Below are 19,074 nucleotides of genomic sequence, written 5' to 3' on the forward strand. Positions count from 1 at the left end.
TTCTTCTTGGTTTCAGATCCAGACCATCCCTTCCATTTCTCTTTTATGTCCTAAAGCTGCTGTCCGTACCCATGGTGAGTCTCATCATCTGCTGTTAAACTGCTCATCCTGAACTTTTGGCTGCTTTTAAGGAAGTAACATCTCTTCAAATTCCAGCCACAATTTTTAAGAAATCCACCTCCTGCTTAGCCACACCTTCTATTTTCCCTCCATTGACATCCTGTCATATTTCCAAAGTAACTGCCTTCTGTAAGCTCTTAAAGAATTCTCTTCACCGTTTATTTATTTCTTTGGTTTTTCTCATACTCTTTTCACCCTGATTTTACGTTGGATCTTTGTGAATATGTTCTCCATAACACATAAAATGTATTTTCCTCTTAATTTTATCTTTCTAAACCTTATCCAGTCTTTGGAGCCCATGCCATGTCATGCCTTCCAGAAATTTCCCCCATGAGCCCCCCTCTAGATAATCCCTAAATCTGAAATATTTATTAGCATGCAGGGCATGTAGAACTAGTGATAAATGTTTTCTGTTGTACTCTAGTGCTATTATGTCTGTAACATGGACTTACTTAGCTTTTTAAGAGAAGGAACCATGGGGCACCTGGGTGGCTCAGTCGGTTAAGCGTCTGCCTTCAGCTCAGGTTGTGGTCCCGGGGTGCTGGGATCCAGCCCTGCAAGGCTCCTTGCTCATTGGGGAGCCTGCTGCCCCCTCCGCTTGAGCTCTCTCTCTCTCTCTGTCAAGTAAATAAATAAAATCTTTAGAAAAGAGAGAGAGAGAGAAGGAACCATGTCTTACTCTTCTTTTAATCCCCATTAGAACACAAAATGATATATCAGGTACTCAAGAAAGACTCACTTATTGAGTAGATTACAAAGGTCATTATGAAACTTTAAGGCAATAGTTTTCAACCAGGGGCACTTTGGGACATTTGGCGATGTCTGAAGACATTGTTTAGTTGTTACAATTGGGAGGGAGGTCCTACTGGCATCTAATGAGCAGAAACCAGGGATTCTGCCAAACATTCTAACAGTGCAGGGGAACACAACACCCCCCCAGATATCAGGAGTGCTGAAGTTAAGAAATCCTGCCTAAATAGATGTTACATTTCATAGTAAATAATCTACAATCTTATATATTTCCTCCAAAGGAAGAACCTTTAGGGATTAATCCATGGAATGCTATTATATGCATTTCTTCTCTTTCTTCCTGCTTTTAAAAGAAGATCAAATAAATGCTTCAGGGATATCCAGAGGTCATTTAAAAACTTAGTTCTCTAAATCCTCACATCGCTACCACACAATAAAATCAAACATAAACTGAGTCTACACTGTATTTATCAAAACATGGATAGGGGCTACCTTGATCCTTTGATAAGAACTTTCTTCTTCCGGGGCACCTGGGTGGCTCAGTTGGTTAAGCGACTGCCTTCGGCTCAGGTCATGATCCTGGAGTCCCTGGATCGAGTCCCGCATCGGGCTCCCTGCTCAGCAGGGAGTCTGCTTCTCCCTCTGGCCCTCCCCACTCTCCACTCTCATGTGCTCTCTCTCATTCTGTCTCTCTCAAATAAATAAATAAAATCTTTAAAAAAAAAAAAAAAAAAACTTTCTTCTTCCTAAATTTTCTCTGATCTGTGCTCCTCAGCAGTTCTTACCCTCTTATTCATATTACCTTTTGTAATAAAGTTGTTTTTGTCAACGTATGTTTTGATGTTTAAATTTTAATTACAACTAAGTGGAGAAATATTTATAAATTTATGTATTTATTTATTCGACAGAGAGAGACACAGCGAGAGAGGGAACACAAGCAGGGGGAGCGGGAGAGGGAGAAGCAGGCTTCCCGCGGAGCAGGGAGCCTGATGCGGGGCTCGATCCCAGGACCCTGGGATCATGACCTGAGCTGAAGGCAGATGCTTAACGACTGAGCCACCCAGGCGCCCTGGAAGTATTTATAAATTTTATATTTTGCGTATATTAACACATATTTCATATGTATTAAGATATGAAATTGAAGGGAGTGATGGTAGAAAAAATTGAGAAAAAATTTTGAAATATAAAAATGAAAATTCTTTTAGATTTCATGTCTTAAAGACATGAAATTATTTAGAATTTTACCCTATCACAGAGAGAGAAAAAAGTTAGATTTGAATTTATTAAACAAATACTTCTTTCCCAAACTTTCTTCTAGATGGAGGGACAAATCATAATAGCAAAAGTATAGTTCCTCTTTTGACTCATGTACTTTTCCATAAGTAATTGGGTTCCTACCAGGATATTTTGGAAGAAGAAGGATGCAGTTGTCTAAGGAATTGCAATTATTGCATATATAGTTTTTATTGTTGCACCTATTTTTGACACATTCCAAAATGATATATTATGTAAATATAGTATTGATCAGTTTTCCTCCCTTTTAAAATTCTCCAAAAATAAAACATGCGTAGAGAAAATTACTTGGTTTGGAGTAGAAGTCATTCTAAATGTGTGCTTTTATTGCCTTGTTTTTAAGACCTTTACTTCAATCCATACAAAACATCCAAATAATTTAGTCCTGGAATCCCATTTATTGGCAAACTAAAAGACCATCCAAATAAATAATAATCTGGGATTATGCTTGGTCATTGGAAAGGAAATATTTCTAGAAATAAAAATACTGTTCTTCTCTTTTTCCTGTAATTTTCATAGCACTCTGATGGCAGTTTTATGGCCACTAACAGAGATTTGGCCCAGAAAATCATGTTTAAACTGAGGGTGCACCCCTGCTAAATCAGAATGAATTGTGAAATAGCTAGAAATGCCACAGCTTCTCTTCATGTTCTGCAAATTGTTTCAAGATGTTTTCTATAAACTTGCACTACTTTTGCTTTTATATTTTTACTCATTCATTCAGCAAATATTTACTAAGAACATACCATGTACCAGCCACTAGTCTTAAGTCCTCAATCACTGATGAGCATAGCACACATTCTTCCTGTTTGACAGTGATTCCAGTCTTACAGTAGACAAAAATCAAATAATCATACAAATAAACATTTTTTCTTCTTTCGAAAAAACATGTATTGAGTGCCTCCAGGGTTCTGGACCTATTCTAGGCTGGGAGGATACAGTGCCAAAATCTAGGAAGGTTACATTCTGGCAGGCAAAAAGACAGCAAGCAAATAAAAGTAGATAGATCGATAGATATTATCATGGCAGGTGGTACTACGACAAAAATTAAGTTATATAAGGACAGAGAAGATTCTGGGAGTTGGGGTAATATGTTTATAGGCATAGTGGTCAGGAAATATTTCTTTTTAATATTTTATTTATTTGAGAGAGACAGAGATAGTGAGAGAGAGCACACAAGCAGGAAGGAGGCAGAGAAGCAGATTCCCTGCTGCACAGGAAGCCCAATGCGGGGCTCCATCCCAGGACCCTGGGATCATGACCTGAGCCAAAGGCAGGCACTTAATCCACTGAGCCACCCAGGTGCCCTGAAGTCAGGAAATATTTTAACAGAGACCTGAATGAAGAGAAGGAATGAGTCATGAGAAGAAAATTCCAGGCAGGAAGTACCTGACATATTAGGGAGTCAGCAAGGGAAATGTGGTAATGAGAGAGTGGTAGAAGATGAGGTCAGAGAGATAGGAAGGGGCCAGATCTTTTAAATGGCAAACAGCTTTGGTTACTACAAACTATGCAAAGTGCTTTGTAACAAACACAAGTATTAAAAGAACAGATATCTGGGAGCCTAACCTAACCTGGGGAATTAGAGGAGGCTTCTGTTGGGGACTGAATTGTGTCCCCCCAAATTCATATGTTGAAGCCTTAACCCCCAGTGTGACTGTAATTGAAGATAAGGCCTTGAAAGAGGTAATTAGGTGGTAAATGAAGTGGAAGGGTGAGATCCTAATCTAACAGGAATAAGAAGAGGTATGAGAGAATAGGAAGAAATACCAGGAAAAAAAAAAAAAAGGAAGAGATACCAGGGATCCATGCACACAGACAAAAGGCCAGGTGTTGGGATTTAGTGAGAATGTGGTTGGCCATTTGCAAGCCAAGGAGAGATGCCTCAGGAAAAAACAAAACCTGCCAACACCTTGACTTGGACATCAGCCTCCAGAACTGTGGGAAAGTAAATTTATATTATTTAAGCCACTCAGTCTGTAATGTTTTGTTATGGAAGCAGTAGCAGACTGATACAATTTCTCTGAGTAGGTGACCTTTGAGCTGAAAACTGAAGGATGTATAGGAGTTAACCACGAAGTAGCATAAAACAACAGTCCGTGCAAGGACCCTACATTTGAAAAGCACATAGTGTGTTTGAGATTCTGAAGGCCCATTGGCTGAAGCTCCGAGAGCAAAGATAAGAACAGTACATGGAGAGATGAAAAAGGTTGAGGGAAGCCAAATCATACAAAGTCTGGTAGGCTCTGTGAAGGACTTGGGCCCTTATCTTAAAGGGGCTGATGTGATTTAAAAAAATTGGCATTTTTAAATATCACTTGGCTGTGGAAAATTGAATGGAATAGGGAAAGAATGAGTGTGGAGAGAACCACTCCAAAGGTCCCAGAGAGATGAAGTAGACTGGACTGGAAAGGAGGCAACAAAGATGGAGAGAAGTGAACTGATACTTGCAGATAAAGTTGATAGGGCAAGGATTCCTCCTACATCTCTGGGTCTTGCAAATGGAAATTGATACCACTCTTGAGATGGGGAACACTGAATTCATAATTTTATCTCCAAACCTAATCAGTTCCATTTTGGACATGTTGAATTTGAGATGCTTCTAAAATATCCAAGTGGAGAATGAGTAAGTGGATAAATCTGGAGCTCAGAGAACAGATGGAAGCTGGAGATACAAGCTTGGGGTTCACCAGCATATATATAGTAATTGAAACCTGCTATAGTTTCATTTCTCTAGAGACAGGGATTTTATTTGTTTTGTTCATTGATGTATCCCAGGTGCATGGAAAAATGCTGACATATAGGAGGCACTCAATACATATTTGTTGAATGAATGAATGAATGAATGAATGATCTAGGGAGAGCATTTCATATGAAGAGAGAAACAGGTCTAGAATGAAACCTTGAAGAATGGCAACTTCATAGGAGGGGTAGAACTTACAGAGGAACAACAAAGGAACACTCAGAGACAGGAAAATCAATCAAGTCTGAGGTACATGAAGCCAGGGGAAAAGAGTGTTTCAAAAAGAAAGTGAGTTTATCCTCTGGAGCGAATGGCATGCAGCAGCAAGTCTAGCCTATGAATGAGCACTTCTGAATCCTAACGGCAAGAAGGGCCTTAAAATACTTGAATTTATTTATCACCATTGTCAATCTTTGAATCAAAGACGATTTGATTGCTTATGTGCAAGACTTACCTCAGATAATAACAGTCTCTTAGAACCACATCTCCAACACATTCCCAGCATGGGTGTGTATATAATTACATCATCATTCTTTGCATTAAGTTATGATCTTAACGACACTTGCAAATAATGTATTCAAGTAACAACACCAATAGCTTTTCTTGACAAGTTCACTTGAAGTCTTCTGTCTGGATGAAAGCTCAACCACTTTTTGCCGTACTATCTCCTTCCCTCCCTCTTTTTAGTTCACTCTGTGCTTCCCTACTCTCTGCATAACAAAAACTTTACTAGCTTCATGCATAATCACATGATGAGTCATAATTAAGATTTGAATAAATGATCAAAATAATTTTATTTCACCACCTGTGTACCATCCACAAAAAAAGATAGACTGATTAATTAATTAATTTCCAAGGTCGTGAGTATAATTTGTCTAATCCTAGCTATTCTCATATAGATTCTCTGCCTTGCAGAAGAGCTATATGGAACCCTCTGGGGACATTTCTAATACTCATGAGCACAGTTTTCTTATAGCTAAATTGGGGTCACAGACCTCAATTTAGAGATCAATAATATTCAGCAGAAAATCCTGTCTCTCCATTTCATCCGAATGGCCTCTACCTTGAGATAGATAACCCACTTGACTTTTATATGTTATTATTTGCAATGGAAAAAATAAGGAAAAAAGTCATTAACTGTCCTTGGTTTAGATCTCAACTGTAGGCTGTAAATATTTAGTTTAAGGAATACTTCTCCTTCTTTCTCCCTGCTTTATTTTTCTTCAGTACACTTATCCTACTTGAAATTTTATTATATTTATTATATGTTTATTACTTTATTTGGTCTTGGATTATCTTCCCTTGGAAGATACAAGATACAATGTCTCTCTCATGTTTGCTGCATCCTCACACTCAAAACTATGCCTGACATATTGTAGGAGCTCAGTAATATTTACAGAATGAATAAATAAATAGATGCTTAAAGCCTGATGGTGGAGGTAGATATAAAATGCTGGTTGAGTTTGCAATTTAGTATGAAATGCAATTCCTAGTACCAAGTCACACATTTGAAATCCAGGCAAACATTTTTGCTTGTTAACATCTTTAACTGTCTTCTCCTAAGTGTCAGCCCTGCATTAGATGTTTCCACATGAAGATCCAAAGGTGCTTTGAACTCACAGTGTCCCAAACACCCTTCTTTTTTGTTTTCTACCCCCACCACAACCTCATACCTCCCTCTCCTCAAGGCCTTCCTTATCACCTCTACCTGTTCCTTTGAGTTATAAAACACCTCTCTCTCCTTCAGCTATCCAACCAATCACCGAATTCTATGAATTCTGCCTTTATAATGTTTTTTATATCCACCTTCCAAACCACTTGACCCCTGTCCTGGTTCATTGGATAACTCCTTTTCCTGACAATTGCAATCCCTTCTAAGGTCTCCTGGTGCCTCTAGTCTCCTTTTTGTCCGGTCAGTATTACATTATTCCATATATTCCACACCTAAGTAATGTGAATATTAATTAATCAATAAAAATTAATTAAGTTTTTTTGTGTGTCCATTCTAGGTTCAAGGAATAGTCTAAGGCCAAATGGGGCTCTTTGTCTTACAGAAAGGTGTAAAGACTAGATAAGCCCATGTCACTGTCCTTCTCAAAAATGTTCAGACTTCCTGTTTACAGTGAGTAAAACTTAATCCCTTAGAATGATACTCCCAAACTCTCTTGCCTTTCTAGTTTTATCTCACATCCTTCCGATGACCCTAAACACAAGCATTCTATGTACCTTCTGTGTTGTTTCCAGAAGGGGTATGCACTTCCATCCTGAGTTCTGTCTTTCTTCATCTCATCGCTCTAACTGGAATGAGTTCCTCTTTCCTCTTACACATGTGATAAAGTCCTGTTCGTTCTTAGACACCTAACTCAAATGTCTGCTCACCTGTGAGCCCTTGTCCATTACCACAGGAAGAATTAAATCTTTTCTGTTTGCTCACAGACTTCATTTATTCCTCTATAAGTGCACTTATATCTGCTGTAGAGTAGGTTCTGAGCACCTTAAAGAATATATATGCTCCTGGTGAGTCCTTTTTTTTTTAAGGCCTCCTACTACTAAGCCTTAATTTATCTATCTGAGATTTCAAGTTCATATCAAATAGTGTATTTCTAAGGAGTTCCTAGATTCTCTCCAGTATGTTCTAGAAAGTGCTAGCCACAATTGTGCAATGCTACAATAACTGCTGTACTCAGTTTCTCTAAAGTTCTCGGTCCTTGAGCTGTAGCATGAGGAGCTTTTCAGAGCCCATTTGGTAGGAAGGTTTACACCACCTTCAGAGTTCAGAATGGAACTGAACTGAACAGGACCCTCATAGAACATCCTATGCAATATAGTTGAATACTTTGCTTTCCCTTTTTTCTCTGACATAGCTCAGAAGCTGTTGCTTGTGTACTTTATGCCTGATATTGTATGGTTACATAAAAATCTCTTCTTCTCATAAGTAGGGATAGTGTTAACCTTGGGTACTATTTGGTAGCTACTGTGATTTCACTAATGACCATCAGATTCAGAGCTTAATTGTCAACTGATATGTCAGAACGCCATATACTGGCTAATTTCCGTCAGTTTCTAGATGATAACTGTTAATGTCAAGGCAGTTCAAAAATAGCAAAAACTTGATTTCCCCTTAATATCCTGAAAATCATATTCATGGGCACCAGGGAGTCTGGGCAATAAATCTGATGGATTTTTTGCCATCATATTTAGAATAAACAAATTAATGCTAGAAACAGTTTTCTAACAGGAGATAATAAAGGAAATGGGCAAACACAAATAAATGTTACAAAGAGGAAAAATACAATCTCTGTGAGCAGATTAATTGCTTTTGTAAATTAGATGGAACTTTTTAAATGTAGGCAAGAGTTTTAAAATTATACAATTTAGCTAAATAACGTAGTATTTGTTCCTATCATTGAATAGTTGTCTTTCTATTGGGGCAAAAATTGATGTTTAAATATGTTTTATGACAAAGAAGTGTTTGCCAAATTATTTACCAGTGACTATTTCTTTAATTGGACTGAGGTAAGTGAGAGTGTGATTCCCCCCTATGGTGGCCAGTTTCAGGCAGGTCACTGCAGGGTGGGTGTGAAGATTCACTCCCATCTCTGCACCTACCAGTGAGATCATTAAAGAACACATGTGGTGCTGGTAGCACACAAACTGGCCGGTGTCTGGATGTGTTCACAGTATGACCAGGTTCCCCCAACCTGTCCCAAATCCCCAGGCTAAATCCCTTGAGGCTCTGGTGTTCACCTTGCAGATTTTGGCTGTTAATCACAGTTACAATCTTGTACACTGCAGGCTTTCAATAAATGTTTGCCCTTTGATTATTACAAAGGCTTTCTTGGTAGAAAGGTTCAGGTAAGAACCTGAAGCATAGGATGAAATGGGTGATGAGTAGAAGAATCCGATTGTAAATTTTGCTGAGATCAACTCCTGCCCTCACATGGTAGGGAGCCTCTTTGGTACCTCACTAAAATGTAGAGAGGATAGACCCTCTTCCTGGCTGAGGCCATATACTGGCTTAATAGCATATGTAATTTACTCTTTGGGCTTTTTTTTAATAAAAATTGTATACATTTATACTCACTTCAGCATATATACTAAAATTAGAATGCTATAGAAAAGTTAGCATGCACAAGGTTGACATGCAAATTTGTGAAGCATTCCATAGTTTTATAGGAAATATAGTTAATAATATGTAACAACTTTGTATGGTGACAGATGGTAGCTAGATTTATCCTGGTCATCATTTTGTAATGTATGTAAATGTTGAGTCACTATGTTGTACACCTGAAACTAGTATTATACGATATGTCAACTACACTTCAATTTAAAAAAGAGATCTCATGAACAATAGGTGTTCAAGAGTTCCTTTCCTTAAGATCTTGTGAATCAGATTTTGTGAAGTTGAACCAAATAATTTCAGAGTACAGTGCCTAACTTATTCCTCTCAAATAATCCACATAAAATACAGTATTGCTAAATAAATTCCCTGTTTTTAGATCAAAAAGTATATATTTAAGGTATATAACATGATGTTTTGATATACATATATACATAGTGAAAATAGTCAAGATAATTAACATATCCATCTCCTCACATAGTTACCTTTTCTATGTTTGTGATGAGAGCACCTAAGACTTACTCTCAACAAATTTCCAGTATACAATGCTGTGTTGTTAATTATAGGCACCATATACTGTACATTAGATCTCTAGTACTTATTCATCCTACAGAACTGCTTACTTTGAAATATAGACACGTCCAAATTAAAAAAGGGAAATCAATTATAAGAGGACATTTATAAAATATTTTAAAAGTAATATTTGGTTTTATAAGATCATATTTTAATGACAATTAATATTAATATTAATTAATATTAATTAATATTAATCTAATACTATGAAATTCTAATGATATCTCATACTGAGGTCTTAAAAAGAATAATTGTTTCACAGTACCTGAATATCCTCATAGTGTCGAAATTTTTTGATTCTTGAGAAATCTTATATCTAAAAATAATTTCCCTCTACAGCATATATCAAAATTCAGAAGTTCACGATTGATGTTTGTGGTATAGTTACTTTTATATTGTTACATGTAGAATCATGAAAATATATTTGAGATTGCAGTTGAACACCTATTTTATGTCAATAAGAACTCTTGTACAGTTTAAGGCTGAAATGCAGTGAGAACATTTGTCTTGTAACATTAGAGTCCACATCCAGAAACATTCTGTGTATCATAGAAAAAATAATGCAGTGGATTTTATGGGTTTTTTTAAGTTTTGAAAAATAGAAAATTTTCACATAAGAAGTATGTCATATGATTTATAATACATTAAAAGATAGCTGATAAATTCATTTTGATCTCACACAATAGTGCTCAAATTTAAAACTTTTGCAGTCTTAAACTTTCCGTATCTTTCCTGATCTTTTATTTAATGCAAACATTTTTATAATGTATGTACACATATTTAAAGAAAGTATATTAGCATATTTATAATAACTTATGACAATTTTATGAATATCACCTAATAAATGAAACCTCTATTCTAAAGAACTCTTAAATGATATTTAAATATGAAGAAGCCTTATTATTGGGGGTTTGGCATAAACAAATAGATAACAAACTACATATGTCTATATGTAGGAAAGACCTAAAAATTAAAGGAAGTGATGTAAAGAATTGGTTGTGGGAAAAAATTCTAAGTTGAATTTAAAGAACTAGATCAGATTGAACACAGGTTAATTCTTCCTTTCTTATAGACTGTCTAGGGGACATAGTTCCTATTATATTTTAAATTTTAATACATTTTATTGGCTTGTGGATTATTTTAGCTCTGTTATTAAAATAATGTTTCACTTCTAAATATGTAATTTTGAAAGGTTTGCAGCAATGTCCTTTGTCTGATTTCTTTAGAGAAAAAATAATATAATAATAATGTGATGAAATAAAATTATTCTTTTAGGAATGCATCTTTAAAGGATAAGATATTGAGATTCAAAAATACATACATTTCAATAACACTGTGAGTTGATCTTAACAATAGGTACCATAATAAATTTTCTAGTTACTCAAATGATATTGCTATTGTTCAAAATTATTTTAGAGCTCTTCTTTTGGAGTTGCCTTTATAACCAAGTTATGAACCACATAAAAAATTTCTAATATGTTACAGTTGCATCTTTTTCTTAACCCAAATGCCATTGCCCACCTTATTTATATTGTTTATCATAAGGGACTCCAAATGTCCTTTTACAGCCTCCCAAAATAAAATTCATTCTTTGAGTATATTTTAAAGAATGGGACACAATTCCGAAGGAAATTAAAAAGCAGTTTTGAAATACTTAAAAGACTGCTCATGAGAATAAATGTATAACCTCACAGAGTAACTGTTTTATAAAGGAAATTGATTATTTGGATGTATAAGCTATGGTATGTGTGTGCAATCATTATGTTTTTATTCATTCATTTACTTATGATTGAACTACCATAATATTATGAAAAACTATTCTTAGCATCAAGGAGGCATTTAAAATGTTTCCCTTTGTTTTAAGTTGGTTTTTTGGGTTGTTTTTGTTGTTGTTGTTGTTGTTTTGCTTAGTTGAATATTCATTTGGCTTTTTTGCAGTACCAAAAGCAATAGGTGAAACCCTGCTTTAGAGGCTTCTCCATGGTCTTTAATTGTTAATCCTAATAGAAGCTTTACTCTTTGCAAATCAGTTCTGGGCACCACATTTGGTAAAGGCTGGGTCTATAGCCACAAGATTAAATCTATTTTCACATTTTTATCACATAAAGGAGACCATACCTGTTTGGTTTGCTGGTATATGGCTGTCATAATATCCATATGTAATAGGAGTTCAATTACTGTCTGCTGAGTGAATGTCAGATGTCAGACACACAACTTGTCATTTTTAGGTCTCCTAAAAATGTTATTTGAAAAACATGTTCAACTTTGGTGAGACAAGAGAAAAGCGTATCTTAACAAAAGCAATCTTTAGAGAAGAGATTGCAGGGATGCTTATTCATAAAACATATAAACCTCTGTTCTACTTTAGCCACTGTTTCCCCAGTGCCATCTCAAAGCAGCAATTTAAATTCATTTCTGCATTTTATCAACACAGTGTTTATTAGACACCTACTATAAGCCGAAGAGTGTTCTAGGGACTGGGAAAATAACTATAAACAAAACAGAGTTCCCATGGAGTTTGCATTTTAGTGGGGACAAATGGTGATTCTTGAAGATATTGTAATGTATTTGTAAGCATTGTTTCTGATTATTGACAAAATGTGAATAATGATCCCAATGTAGTGAGGTCTCAGTGGTATAATTTGGTGAGCTTCATAAACTGTATCACAAAAAAGAGTGCTGCTAACCCAGTTTGGGCAAATATAGAAAATTCAGATGCCTGACACCTAATGTTGTCTCACCAATGTTGTAATGGTTTGCTTAAGATGAATGGTTGACCACCTTGAACTTCCCAGGAGTTACCAGGAGAAATAATGTCTTCATTGGGAATTCATTCTTGGATGACATATGCTTTTAGAAAATAACACCTGTGAAATGTTAGTATAGGAACACTTAATTTTGGTACAATCTTTAATAAAGACTACAGACTTTGGGCTTTTTATCTTAGCATTAGCCACATATTTAAGTATGATGGACACAGCATCACCTGAATCCTTAACTTAGAATCCATTTCCATGAGGCTGCCTCTAGATATTTTAATGTGCATTTAAACCACAGAAATAAAAGCTGGGTGAATATTTGTGTTCATGCATTCATGAATGAGTTTCTCTAAAAACATGAAAAATACTCCTAGCACTAAGAAGGTGTTTGAAAAAGTTTTTGAAGGCCATTTGTTTTGTAGATACTCACTTAGCTTTTACAGGACAGTAGTACCAACAGTAGCTAGAATCCTGCCCTGGAGTCGTCCCTAGCATGACCTCGCATGACTCTCTTTCTCGAAAATATCACACTGCCAATCACTACCCATAAATTTCTAGAGGGCAAAGACTATGTTTCATACGTGCACCCCTTCCAACCCCTACAGCCACCCCAAAACATACAGAGCTCCTCATGCATAGAGTACCTGTATGTTTTTACTAATTGGCTTTGGCTAAGAGCTGTGAAGAGCCCTCTTCCTTGCTCTACATTGCTAAAAATTTCCCTTGAGTAGCTTTCCTGAGAAACTGAGGTTGCCCTGGCAGCCTACATTTGCTTTTTTTTTCTAAATTCCTTTTGATAGCCATGATCTTATAAAAGAGTTCCTCTGAACTGATCTCTAAGAGAGTTTGAATCGTTATGTTGCGAACGTGGGCCTCATCCTTTGCTGGTCTGCCTACTCTGCTTGCCACTTTTCCATCAGCAGTTGGTGGCATTCAGTAGCAGCTGCCTTATCTTTATCTTGCTTTTCACTTGAAGATTTGGGAGCTAAGCCAGGTCTTGAGATTGTTCCCTTCTGCTCCTTCTTACGGTCTTATTTGAAATCCTTTCACATGTTTGGGGAGGGGGGTACCCAGACAAGGAAGGACAACAAAAATGACAAGTTTCTCCCACTCCCCAATATAAGTCCCATTTTAGGCCTGCTTTTGTAATTGCTAGTGTTTCATCAGTTGTTCTTTTTGTATTGAAATGTAAAAATATTCTAGCTTTGTTTTCTAAAAATAGCTTCTAAGAAGTAGTTCAAACATGGATGTAAAATACAGTGAGTTGAAAAAAAAAGAGATACTACTGGGATCAGGGGAAAGGGTATTCATTCATTCATTCATTCATTCATTCAAAAACTGTTGAGCTTCTACTATTTGTTTGGATCTGTGGGGCATGCAAAGATGAACAAAACATAATTGTACTCCCTTAAAACTGCAATCTAAGTGGAAAAAATGGAATTTTGCCCTATACCAGCAGGTATCTGAACTCCACCCAGATTTTTGGACCCCTACTACGCTAGGTTTTCTGATGGAAAAGTGTTATTCTTTCTTCCCTTGGAGAAGTATTTTGAAAGACTAATGCAGTCTCCCCTCTCCAAAGATGAATGACATTGAGGTGGAAGACGTAGGCAGAGATCTCTCTAGACATTAGGCATCCCTTGCTGTTCCACTCTACCTGCTGCTTCCAGAAATAACCCTGCTCAGAAACCCTTCCTCTCATAGGTTCCTCTGAGTACAGCCCACACTTCTTAAGTAATGAAAAAACAAAAGAATAAAAAAAATTTTTACATGACTGAAGACTGGTTACCTACCAGCACCATTTCATTCAGTTCTCACCCCAATGAGACGAGGCAGATATTTTACTGGTGAAAAATCTGGGTACTGAACACTCAAGCCAAGTCAGGATTCAAAACCAGGTCTGTGTGACTCCAAAGCCATACACACTTTTAATGTTATAACTTTGTGGCATCCTGCTTAGAGGTCCTTCTCTGAAGGTGGCATCTTTTCTTGGCAGTAATGGCCCTGTGGGCCCCTTTTAGGTAGTTCTCATAGGTTCCTCTCTTGTCTGTCTGGTTACTCCCTTGCTTCCTTGAACAATTCCTCAGGGATTGGACAGCATGGTGTTATTCTGCCAGCATCATCTCCAGAAAGAACCCTCTAGTGCTGGCAGCCATTCCCTAGGCCCCTCCCAAGGCACTTCCTCAAGGACGGACACCCTCGACTTAGGCCCTCCTGGCTTTACGGCACACAACCAGAATCTATCACCATTGTCCCAGAGTGCTGAAGGATGTGGCAAGAATCTCATGGTCCTCATAATTCCCATCCTTCCTATGCCTGGTATATAACCAAAATTTAATGGTGACTAAGTCAGTGTTGAGTCAGTGTTAGAGATGTGATCCAAAGCCATCTATTTGTCTGGTACCCAAGGCAGTGCTCACTTTCATTCTGCCATTTGGCCTCTGGAGTGTCCTTTGTCCCATATGAGGGAGCTTCAGAACCTGTGCTTTTGAGTCATTGTGTCAGCTTTTTATAGTTTTACTATCTTCTCCATTGCCTTTTACTGCTATACGAGTGCACAGCTCACTTAACCTTCTGCTAGGTTTGCTGCTTTTAATCTGTTGTGGAATGGATGCTTTTTTACATTTTATCTAAAATGAGAGATGACAAGACTCCTAGGGAAGGACTCCTGTGCATTCACCTAGGTTTCTGAATCTATCAAAATTGTTGCCTGTTCCAAGAAATTATTTTGCTTCCTCCTTGACTCAGCTATATCATATTATTTGTGTTGCTGTATCCTTGGAATAAGTGGTAAAGGATATTTTCTCTTCCCTTTGTCCCCACAGAATCTAGGCAAGGTATGAGCATGTAATTTTCTTCAGTTTCTTTCTTATTTAGCCATTTTTCAGCCAAAGAGATTTCTGCTAATACGTAGAAATCCTTTTTTGAGGAAAGCATGATCAAATCAGTGCGGAGTGATCTGTGATGTTTGATGTGATTCATTAATTGCTATAATAAAACTCCTGGAAGTGTGAAACAGTGAGAATCTTAGAGGTTATTTTGTTTGGTCCTTTTATTTTCAGATCAGGAAATCGTAGTAGGCCGTGAAGATGAAGGGCTATGTGCAAGGTCCCAGAGATGGTGGGCCTAGAGCCAGGATAAAACCCCAACCTCTGGTTCTTAGTTCATTTCTTCTTTCTCTTTCCACTCCTATTTCTTCTTAGAATCAGGTATATCTATTAAATGATTGTAGATTTCATATTTAAATTTATGAGTATAATAGTTACTATCCTATGGGTTAGCATCTTGCAGAGAATCAGCAAAGTAGGAAGTGTATAAATTTAGAAACCAGATAGACGATGATCAAATACCAATTATGTCATTTGCTGACCATAGTATTGGACAAGCTATTTAATCTCTCTAAATTTTAGATTTCTCATCTGCAAAATGGAGATTATAATAACAACCATGGAGTGAGAGTGAAGTGAATTCATTACTATATAGAGCTGAGAACAGTGCCTGGCCCATAGAAGGTGTCCAGTAAGAAAGATGTACAACAATTATCAGATGTCTTTTTCTCCTTTATCTAAAACCTTTATTCCCTTTATGCTTAAAATTTTTGTTATATAGCTATTATTTTAGGTTTTTGATAAGTTCTGCAAACAAGTAAGTTTATAAATAGGTTTAAAGTGTGCATTTGATTTTCATGGATTGTTTTCTTAATCCAGATCTGATTCTCTGCCTGGAGTTGCAAAGAAGTGAGTGTATATTTACAAAGGCATTTAAGTGTCACAGACCAACATTTCTCAAAGTCTGATCTTAGATCACTTACGTAAGAATCACTTAAAGGGGTGGGAAGATTCCCAGGCTCTACAATAGACCTGATGAATGCAAATCTCTAATGATGAAAGGGCCCAGGAATCTCTATTTTATGATAAACTCAAAGTATGATTTTCATACATTTTAATTGTTGAGAACCACTGCTATGGATGAATTTTTTTTTTTTTTTTTTTTTTTTTTTTGATTATTTGAAAGAGAGAACGTGTGTGTGGGCAGGGGGAGGGGTAGAGGGAGAGGGATAGATTCCCAAGCAGACTCCACCTTGGGCATGGAGCCCGACTTGGGGCTTAATCCCACCACCCTAAGATCATAACCTAAGCTGAAACCAAGAGTCCAGTGCCCAACTGACTGAGCCACCCAGGTGTCCCTAGATGAATTATTCTAAATGCCAGATTACTCAACCTAAAATATTATTTTCCTTATTCTACGTCCTTGTTCAAATAATCTTTAGTAGTTCTCACTAATCTCCAGTTTGGCAAGGAGGGTCATCCACTATCAGGTTGTGTGAATTTGCCTATTTAGTCTTGTGATAGGCTGGAAAATGTCTCCCAAAAGATACCCATGTCCATATCCAGAATCTGGAAATAGGGTACCTTAGAATATTGCAAAGGAACTTTGCAGATGTGCTTAAATTAAGGATCGCGTGACGGACATTATCCTGGCTATCGAGGTGAGCCTGTGTAATCACAGTGGTCTGTATAAGAGAGGCAGGAGGATCAGATAGTATGTGAAGATAGAAGCAAGAGATTGGAGTGATGGCAGGAAGGGGTCCTGAGCCAAGGAATGCAAGTAACTTCTGGCAGCTGAGAGGGGAAAGGAAACAGATTCTCCCCTCACAGCCTCCAAAAGGAACCAGCCCTGCTGACACCTTGACTTCAGCCCAGTGAGAGTGATTTTGGACTTCTGATCTCTAGAGCCATAAGATACTAGATTTGTGCTGTTTCGATCCAATATTCTTGTGGCAATTTGTTGCAGCAGCAAGAGCAAAGTAGTACCTTGGTTTTTCTCCAACCACTCATCTTTTCTGGTCCTTGGCTCCTTTCTCCCTGGTTCTTGCACTCTCCCTGAACCTTGTCTTGTGCTTTCTCATCTCTGAGCTGTGCTCACTTTCCACCTACCAGGCATGCTCTTTTTGTTGTTGTTGTTCTCCTTCTGTCTGTCAGGCAGGAGTGATTTTCCCTTTTCTGAAGTTCTAAGGCAATCAGGACCTGTGCAATTTATTGTGCATCTAGTTATGAAAGTCTCCATCAGGGAATGGGTAAGCACAAAATCTCTCAAATCAGAACTCCTAGGTTTAAATCCTGATTCTCCCACAACCGCCATAGAGGTTTCTCAAACCCTCCAAGTCTCAGTGTCTTCATTTCTATCAACCTCCTAGGATCATGAAGTCTAGAGATGCTTCACATAATAGTGAATTGGCATTGTCGCTCAATCAGAATAAGGACTCTATATGTGTTGGTGATTATCTGACTTGTCGTTCAGCCTATCTCTGATTATTATCTTAAAGAGCTATTCAGCCATATTGTTTACATTTTAATACGTTTGTGTTTTTGTTTCCCTGTCTGTTAACTCCGTGAAAGTAAGCATGATGATAATTATAACAACAAATAACAATAATAATAATAGCTAAATGATAAAATGAAAGGAAAATGTCTTCATTTTGGAAGATATTGTTTCAGTTCTAGCTTCACAATTTACTGGCTGTCTTAAAAGAAAAGAAATTGAGTTTCTTCATCTGTAGAATGGGAATAATAATGGTATTTGCCTCTTAAAATTGATTTCAGGATTAAGTAAAATGATCAGTTCAAATCTTAGCACCTAGAACATGGTGAGAGTTGAGTACATGTTAACCATTGTTAAAGGCAACCAGTATTTAATTTTCTTTTTACTTGTCTTTATTCTGTAATTAATCTTGATATTCCTATTACTTTATATATGGCAATAATATGAGAAATAAGGGGAAGAAAATTGGGTATATGTCTAATATATTGTGCTTTGCTATCAGATGTATTATAGACTGTAAGTCCCACAGGCTTTTAGGGCTTGCTCTTGGATTAATGCTCAAATGTGTGCAGGAAATACATAAAACTTGGTTGCTTTCCTCCCTCCCTCCCTCTCTCCCTCTCTCCCTTTCTTCCTTCTTTCCTCTCTTTCATCTCAGGTGACTGTATGAATAGTTTGGTATTTTAAGTACTTTGAATACATTAGATTTTGGAACTATTTTTGAAAAAAAAATCTGTGATTCAATACATTGCCATTCATCATTACTTCCCTTTACAACCCTTCATGCTATTTTAGTGCAGATGAGAGCTCTCCTATCCCAGCTAATTTGAATTGATTTTTCACATGAGAGTTCATAAGTGACTATGCTAAAATTAAGGTCTATTACATTTTCTGCACTTCCTTTGTCTGCTAATATTATAATATGATTTTTAAGTAATTGGATTTCTTTTGACATGATTTCTTATTTAGAAACTCTGGCTTATTTGCAAGTCTTTTATCTATACATGTTTATATATTTTATATCGATATTTTCTCCCTGGTTGCCATCTAATTATCTTAGAGAGACTTGGAATTACTCTTTTTTATTTAAGCCATATAAAATAGCTGTATATCACCAAGAAAATATGAATACAAGAATGCTAGGAAAATTTGGTAGTAAATGTTTTTGTCATTAAAAGCAAGAAGAGAAAATGAAACCAATTTGCATAATGAAAAAGAGTAAGTATATTTAAATGTCCTAAATAGATGCCTCAGAACTCATGCTTTGTCATTTATTATTTTTAAAGCAAGGAAAGATTACCTCCTCTTCTTACTCTTTTGGCCACTTTTATTCAAAGATTTAAAAGGCAACTGGGAATTTCCCTCATGACCCGTGGGATAGTCTATTCTTCGTG

General features: G+C 36.8%; 1 protein-coding gene and 1 pseudogene across 3 annotated transcripts in view; both read left to right on the forward strand.

Annotated features, from left to right (window-relative positions):
• Positions 1–19,074, forward strand: part of KCNQ5 (potassium voltage-gated channel subfamily Q member 5) — a 509,304-nt gene that overhangs the window by 79,958 nt on the left and 410,272 nt on the right. The gene's annotated exons all lie outside the window — the stretch shown is intronic.
• On the forward strand, positions 8,983–9,078 carry LOC118001704 (annotated as a pseudogene).

Source organism: Mirounga leonina, unplaced genomic scaffold (assembly GCF_011800145.1).
Source record: "Mirounga leonina isolate KUSES-001 unplaced genomic scaffold, KU_Mleo_1.0 Mir_53, whole genome shotgun sequence".
NCBI classification, from domain to species: domain Eukaryota; kingdom Metazoa; phylum Chordata; class Mammalia; order Carnivora; family Phocidae; genus Mirounga; species Mirounga leonina.